Here is a 7688-nt window from a genome sequence, read left to right on the forward strand (position 1 = left end):
CCCCACGCCCTCTGCCGGCCGCCGGGCCGAGGGAGGAATGCCGCGGTCCCGCGCACGCCCGCGTCTTAACGAAGTGTGGGAAAGCAGGCCCGATCTCTTCCCGTCCCCTGGAGGCGTTTCTCTGATTGCTGCCGGGAAGGGGCTTCGAACCCTGCTGTGCTCTCTCTGCTAGGGCCCCGGGGCTTCGACCTCCCGCTTTGCCTGATGCTGAATGAAGGCAGAGGCCCTGTCACGGAGGGAGTCGATTCTGCACACACACACACATCCTTCTATTAATGTGCTTTATTAATTTGAGTGGGGTACATACTGGGAGCTTTTTTTTTTTTTTGGGGGGGGGGTCCTGTGGAATTGGGAGGTGGTTGCCTGCATAATTTCACCGACTGTTAAGGGGAGAAGAAAAAGATAAATCTGCCTCTTTCCTTTTACAGATGAAAAGATCTGATTGGCAGGTCTGGCTCTGCAATTCTGTGAATTACCCAAAATGCCTGTCATTGACAGATCTTTTCCCTCAAGGGGATTCACGCCTTTCTTCTTTTCTACCCCTTTTTATCCCATAATGGAAGTGCTACTTCCAAACTATACAGTATTCCTTGTCACTGAAGGAATCATACAGCTGCTGAGCCTGGATGGCTTTATCTGGAAAACATCCCGCATTCCAAACGCTGGCAATAGAATACCTCTCTCTCTCCCTAGGTTGTTCTAAGGATGAGTCACTGCCTGTGTTAGTGCTTTGTAAAGCACGGTTCTATCTTTCCTGCACCCTACCCCATTTAGCCGTCTTTGCCTACCTCATTCCTGCCCTGCTGTTTCTGACTCCTAACGTTTTTCCCCTGCTTCTCCCGCTTCTCTCCCAGAAAACTACCTCTCAGCCCTTAAACCAGTGATTCTCAACCTTCCTCATGCCTCGACCCTTTTCATACAGTTCCTCATGTTGTGGTGACCGCCAACCATAATATAATTTTTGTTGCTACTTCAAAACTGTCATTTTGCCACTGTTATGAATCGGGCGACCCCTGTGAAAGGGTCTTCGAGACACACACACACACACACACACACACACACACACACACACACACCTCCCCAAAGGGGTCGCTACCCACAGGTTGAGAACCGCTGCCTTTAAACCCTTTACACTGCTCCTCATAACTGAACATGAGTCTGAGACCAAACCTCTTCCACAGTCGGGCTCTCTGGCCGGTTAGCATGGGCAGCCCTGTGCTGTGTGTACCATGCTCTTCCTGGCCTGGTAGTGATCATAAAACAACTTCCAGCCCAAACCTCCACAGTCATTTATATATCCATCCATTCATAACAGTCATGCAGCTGATTCTTGCGAAAGACCTACTCCTGGGGCCTGGCAGTGTTTCATGGCTCTTGCCCTCCCTGCTTTGTCATGACCTCTAGTTCTCTACAGAGCCCCCAACTGGAAACACTCAGGGTATGTGTCTCAGACAGTCACCATGTTAGTCCCCTTGTGTAGCGCCACTCAGGCCGATTGTGGTAGTTTCATCATCTGGTGTCAATTTGGGACTTGAGAGGATTAAGAGTGAAGGCGTGGACTCTAGTCTGTCAGTCAGATCATAGCCAATGAGGCCTCTGTGTGGGCATGGCTTTCTCCTGAGAGTTCTGGGAAGTCTTATTTTTCATCCTTGGAGGTGGGAGACACACTCTCTGCTCACTTCCTGCAAAACATCCCTGAGGAGAAGCCACATGTACCTACCCTGATGCAACCCTGGGAACTGGAGAAGCCACACAGAGATCCCTGCCAGCACTGAGATGCTAACCATGCCACTGGATCCAAAGACTTTCTACCCACTGGCCTCTGATCATCCTGTGTTCAGTGTCGTTGCATGTGTGTTGTGAGTCTGAAGAGGGCTTTACAGATTGATGTCAGACAAATGGGCTAATATTGGACTTACGGGCTTGGACTGGGTTGGGATGCTTTCTTAATGTACAATTGCCCTTTATATAAAACTCTCTCTTATACACATGAGTTTCTGTGGACTTGTTTCTCTAGTCTACCTGGACTGACACACTAATGATTTCCAGTCCAGGTTGTGGGACAGTGCCTTATCCGGCTCTTTTCTAAATGTATTATTAATTGGGTGAGAGTTTACAGGGCAAATTAGTTTTCAATTCAACAGTCTTTACACTTTGGGCTTCATTGACTACAAGGCCCACAATGTAACATCAACCATCCCACCCTCTCCCATTTCCCATTTCCACTCCTCCTCTTCTAACCTTTCCAGCCCTTTGAACTTTGTCCTTAGCAAATGCTGCCCTTTTGGTTTCTGTGGTTGATTATTCTAAGGAGTGCATCACTCCCTTCTGTAACTGCTCCCATAGTTCCCTGTCCATTGTTGGACTGGAAGCTGACTCTGGTGGTGGGTTCAGGTTTGGGCCTCCAGGTCACAAAGGACCAAAGTCTCTGGTTTCCACCAGTTTCTATCTGAACAGTAGGCATGGTGTTTTTTATGATTTTGAATTTTGATCCGCAGGTTTCTTCCACTCTGTCCAGGGATTCTTGAGCACACTCTGTTGTGATCCTTTCAGAGTAGCCACCAGTGGTAGCTGGGCACCATCCAGTTCTTCTGGTTTCAGGGTGGTGGAGACTGAGATGCACATGGTCCATTAGTCCATGGAACTAATTGTTCCCATTTGGTCTTTAATTTTCTTCCCTCTTTTTAGCTCGGGACAGAGAGAGACCAACCAATAGTAGTACCTTAGGTGGTTGCTTTTTTTAAGACCACACTGACTTTTGTCTTGGTTGTTCCATTTTGACAAAGCCAGAAAAGGTTGGTAACCCCAAGATTTCACTTCTTCCCTCTTTTCCTCTCAGGTTGACTTCATTTATTTCCATAGATAATAACCTCTGCTTCTCCTCCCACTTTCCCCATCCTACAACCCAGTGTTTTAACTAGCTTGAAAACATCCTCAGGACACACTGTGTATAAGATTTTACTGACCAAAGAATAAAACTTAAGCCATTATTTATATTGCCATAATCGTCCATAGTGTCTAAAGAAAGAATTCTTTTTCCAGGGCGAGAAAACCAAGCCTATTGCTGTGAAGTCAATAGTGATTCATAGCAACTCCATAGCACAGAGTAAAACTACCTCAGTGGGTTCAAAGGCTGCCAGTCTTCACTGAAGCAGGACGTGGCTGGTGGGTTCAAACTGCTGGCCTTTTAATAAGCAGCCAAGTGCTTAACTACTGGGCTACCAGGGATCCTAGGGTGACCAAAAGAAAAACAAAAAAACCCCAAAATCCCACCAAATCTGCTGCTGTTCAATTCAATATGACTCTTTGACATTTTTCTCTTTCCTCTACAAGTCATATATCCCTGCTAAAGCAGTTACAAGCCCCCTTGGTCCCTCCCAGTGGGTTGTCTTTACTTGAGTCACGTGACATCTCTGCCGGAGTCCCTCTGCTTGTCCTGAACAGGCACACACTGCTAACTGCCCCAAAGGAACCCAAAATCCAAGAGCGAGAGACCCATTACATGGGCTTGTTTCTTAAACCCCACAGCAGCCTCTTTGAAACCTATTTGCTTTACATGAAAGTTCCTTTAGTCCCAAAGTACAATTCCAATCACCAAGGAGGACTGATTCCAATTAAATGAAAGTGGCTTGAAGAGATTTTTTTTAATGAAAATCTAAGACAATATTTAACTTTTATAGCCCAGATAGATCTGATTTTAGTCCAGGTTATATTGATCCCCATACTTTAATAATAATCCTCTGTTGGAATAGAAACACACTTGTTATATGACCAGGAGCTAAAACATACTTGTTGAATTTCCTCCAAAGCATAATAGATTCCCAACTCTATATGAAACATCTGGATTATGAAATCACTCCAGTTACTGAGGCAAGAACCAATTAACTTTGACCCTGTATTTTTTTTTTGCGCCAATAGGTTTTTGTTTTGTAATAATGATACCTACATGAAATGTTCAAATAATAAAAAATGTGCAAAGAAGGAAGTAAAACACCAGACAATAAAACCCCTCTATTGATCCAAAGAGAAACATAGTGACTACCTTCTCAGATATCACTCTAGGCATATGTGTACATGTAAATATATGTACTCAATTTTTGCATAACGGAATTGCACTATAATGCTCTTCTGTGCCACCACGTGTCTGTCTGCTTGTTGTATTGTGGTGGCTTGTGAGTTTCTGTGATACTGAAAGCCATGTCACTGGGATTTTGAATGCCAGCAGACTCACCCAAAGTGAACAGGTTTCAACAGAGCTTCCAGACAAAGAACAGACTCTAAAGAAGGGGTAGGCTGTTCGTGACTGAGGAATTGGCCACTGAAAACCCTTTGGATAGCCTCAAGCCATTGTCAGTTACTGAAAACGTACTAAACGGAAGCAGAACGACGTTGTCAGAGATAGTGGCAGAGGATGAGCGCCTCCCGGGTGAAGGCACTCAAAAATGGCCGAGCAAGAGCTGCCTTCTGCCTGTGGAGGTGACCATAATGACACAGATGGAGTGAAGCATGCAGGAGTCGAGCCCTGCGAGATCTTCGTTTGCTAATGGGGCATGTCCCAAAGCGAGAGCAAACAGCTGCAAATGTCAATTAACGAGAACTTGGCCTGCACAAAGTATGGATCGAGGAAGATTGGAAGTCATTAAAAATGAAGTGGAGCACATAAAGATGAACAGTCTAAGCATTTGTGAGCTGAGATAGACTAGGTTGACCATTTTGAGGCAGCAAATCATTTGGTTCATTATGCCAGGAATGATACAGTCAAGAAGACTGGCACTGCATTCATCAACAGAGAGGACCATTTTGAGATCTATCTTGAAGTATAATGCGATCATGATAGGATAATATCTATCCACAGGCAATCCAAATAATACAATTATTAATCAACTGTATGCACCACTCACTAAAGCTAGTGATCCAGAAATTGAAAAATTCTACCAAGCTTTTCAGGGTGAAATTGATCAAACATGCAATCAAGGTGCATTGGTGATAATGCAAAATCAGAAATAAAAAAGGAAGGAACGGTAGTTGGAAAATATGGTCTCGGTGGTAGGAACAAAACTGGAGACTGTATGACAGAACTTTACAAGATAAATAACTTCTTCATTGCAAAGTCCTTTTTTTTAGCAACACAAACAGCAACTCTATATGTGATGTCTCCAGATGGGACACACAGAAATCAAACTGACACCATGGATGGGAAGAGACGATGGAGAAGCTCAGTATCAGTAGCTAAAACCAGACAAGGAGCCATCTGTGGAAGAGACCATCAATTGCTCATATGTAAATTCAGATTGAAATTGAAGAAAATGAAAATAATTCCACGAGAGCCAAAATGTGGCACTGAGTATATCCCACCTGAATTTTGAGACCATCTCAAGAACAGATTTGATGCATTAAGCACTAATGACAAAAGATCTGATGAGCTGTGAGATGACATCAAGTATAGGCTACCTGGAGAAGGCAAAAAGGTATTAAGAAGACAGCAAAGAAAAGATCAAAGTGGATGTCAGAAGAGACTCTTAATTGTAGAGCAGCTAAGGCACATGGAAGAAAAATGAAGTCAAAGAACCGAACAGAAAATTTCAAAGGGCAGCTTAGAAAACAAAATAAAATATAATGAAATGTGTAAAACCCTAGAGTTAGGAAACAAAAAGAAGAACACATTCAGTATATCTTACACTGAAAGAGTTCAAGAAAAAATTCAAGCCCTGACTTGCAATACTGAAAGATTCTATGGGGAAAATATTGAATGATACAGAAAGCATCAAAAGAAAATGGTAAGATGACACAATCACTGAAGACAAAAAAGGTGCATAAGAAAATGTGGTGAAGAAGGTAGATGGTACCCAGCTATTAAATAATTCAGCATCTGGGGTCTTAAAGGCTTGAAGTTACACAAGCCACCATTCAGCAGAGAAGCAACAAGCCAACATGGAAGAAGCACACTGCCGGTGTGATCATGAGGAGTCATTGGGACCAGGTAAAAGGCATCAGCAGACACATAACAAACAAACAAAAACATATTGTTGAGAACAAGAGGGGTTGGAGCAGAGATCCAAAGCCCATCTGTACACAGTGGAACAATCCCCCCACAGAGGAGCCACAGGGAAGGGATGAGTCAACCAGGGTGCAGTAAAGCATCGAGGAAGCACACTATATTCCTCTGGTTCCTCGAGGCTTCCTCACCCCCCACTACCATGACCCCAGTGCTGCTTCTCAATTCAGACTAGACTGGAACATGTGCACAGGTATAGATAAGAGATGGGTGTTCAAGACACACAGAATACAGGAATAGGAATGGGAATATCGATACCAGAAGGGTACGGGTAAGAGGGAGCGAGGAAGGGAGAAAGGGGAATCATAATGTTCGATACATAACCATACACACCTCTCCAGGGAGAAGAACAACAGAAAACATGGGGGAAGGGAGACAGCGGTCGGTGTGAGATATGAAAATAATAATAATTTTTTGCTTGTTTTGAAAATAATAATTTATAATCTTTCAAGGGGCTATGAGGGTGGGAGGGAGGGTGGAAAAGAATAATTTATCATTTATTAAGGGTTCATGAGGGAGGGAAGGAAAATATGAGGAACTGGTATCAAAGGCTCAAGTAGAAGAAAATGCTTTGGAAATGATCATGGCAACAAATGTACAAATGTGCTTGACACAATGGATGGATGGATGGATTGTGATAAGAGTTGTATGAGCCCCCAATAAAAGGATTTAAAACAACAAAAAAAGTATGTCTCAGAAGCCCACAGAGGCAGTTCTACTCTGTCCTATAGGGTCACTTTGAGTTGGTATCAATTCAATGGCAGTGAGCTTTTTGAGAGATAGGCAATATTACAAACGTCTTTCATTGCCAAGGGGGAACTTTTTTTTTTTTTTTTTCTGAAAAGATGGCAATAGGTCAAATGCATTTGGGATCTTATGGCTCAGGGTATAGACAGTAAGAGCCCTAAGTTTAGAGTTAGGCCGACCTAGGTTTGCAATGACTCTACCACTTAGTGGTACTTGGCCTTGAACAAATCTACTCAAAGCCTCGGTGTCCTCATCTGTAAAAGAGGATGACGGACTTTACCTCAAAGGATTGTTGCAAGGACTCAGCTAAACAATGCAGGTAAAGCACTCAGGCCTTAGGATTTCAAATTGCCCTTGAGAAGTCAAAATTAGCTTGAACAAAGAAGGTAAAAATTTGCCCAGCCATCCATCAGGCCGAAGAGCAGGCACAGAGAAAGCCAGCTGCCGCATTACCAGGATGCAATCTGTCTCCCAAGGACATGATGCAGCTGTGTCACAACAAACCACTTCTCTGAGTGACTGCTGCTCTCTTATGCCGAGAAACTTTGTTCTCTAAAATCAGAGAGAGAAGACACGGGGGTGTTTGTCATTAGACCAGTGAGAAGGAAGCATCCCTCTCTCTGCCTGGGGGGATCGAAGTTCTTTCTGACAGACTTGTAACCTTCAGAGAAGTGTACCGTTTCAGATGAAGGCGCTTCTGGGCAGACCAGCCTACATCTGTGCGAACTTTATTGTATCCAAGGAAACAGGCCCCTGGCTCTATGTTGCAGTCCAGCCTGGGTGTTGATTCCTTTACCCACAGTTCTGCTTCGTTCCTCAAAACACCACTTCATTTCAATTGCTTCTAGAGTCTGCTGGGGATTCCTTTCTACTGTTGTGGGTGGTG

This window comes from Echinops telfairi, unplaced genomic scaffold, assembly GCF_000313985.2.
Source record: "Echinops telfairi isolate 266 unplaced genomic scaffold, ASM31398v2 ScPeMD7_9;HRSCAF=40, whole genome shotgun sequence".
Lineage (NCBI taxonomy): Eukaryota > Metazoa > Chordata > Mammalia > Afrosoricida > Tenrecidae > Echinops > Echinops telfairi.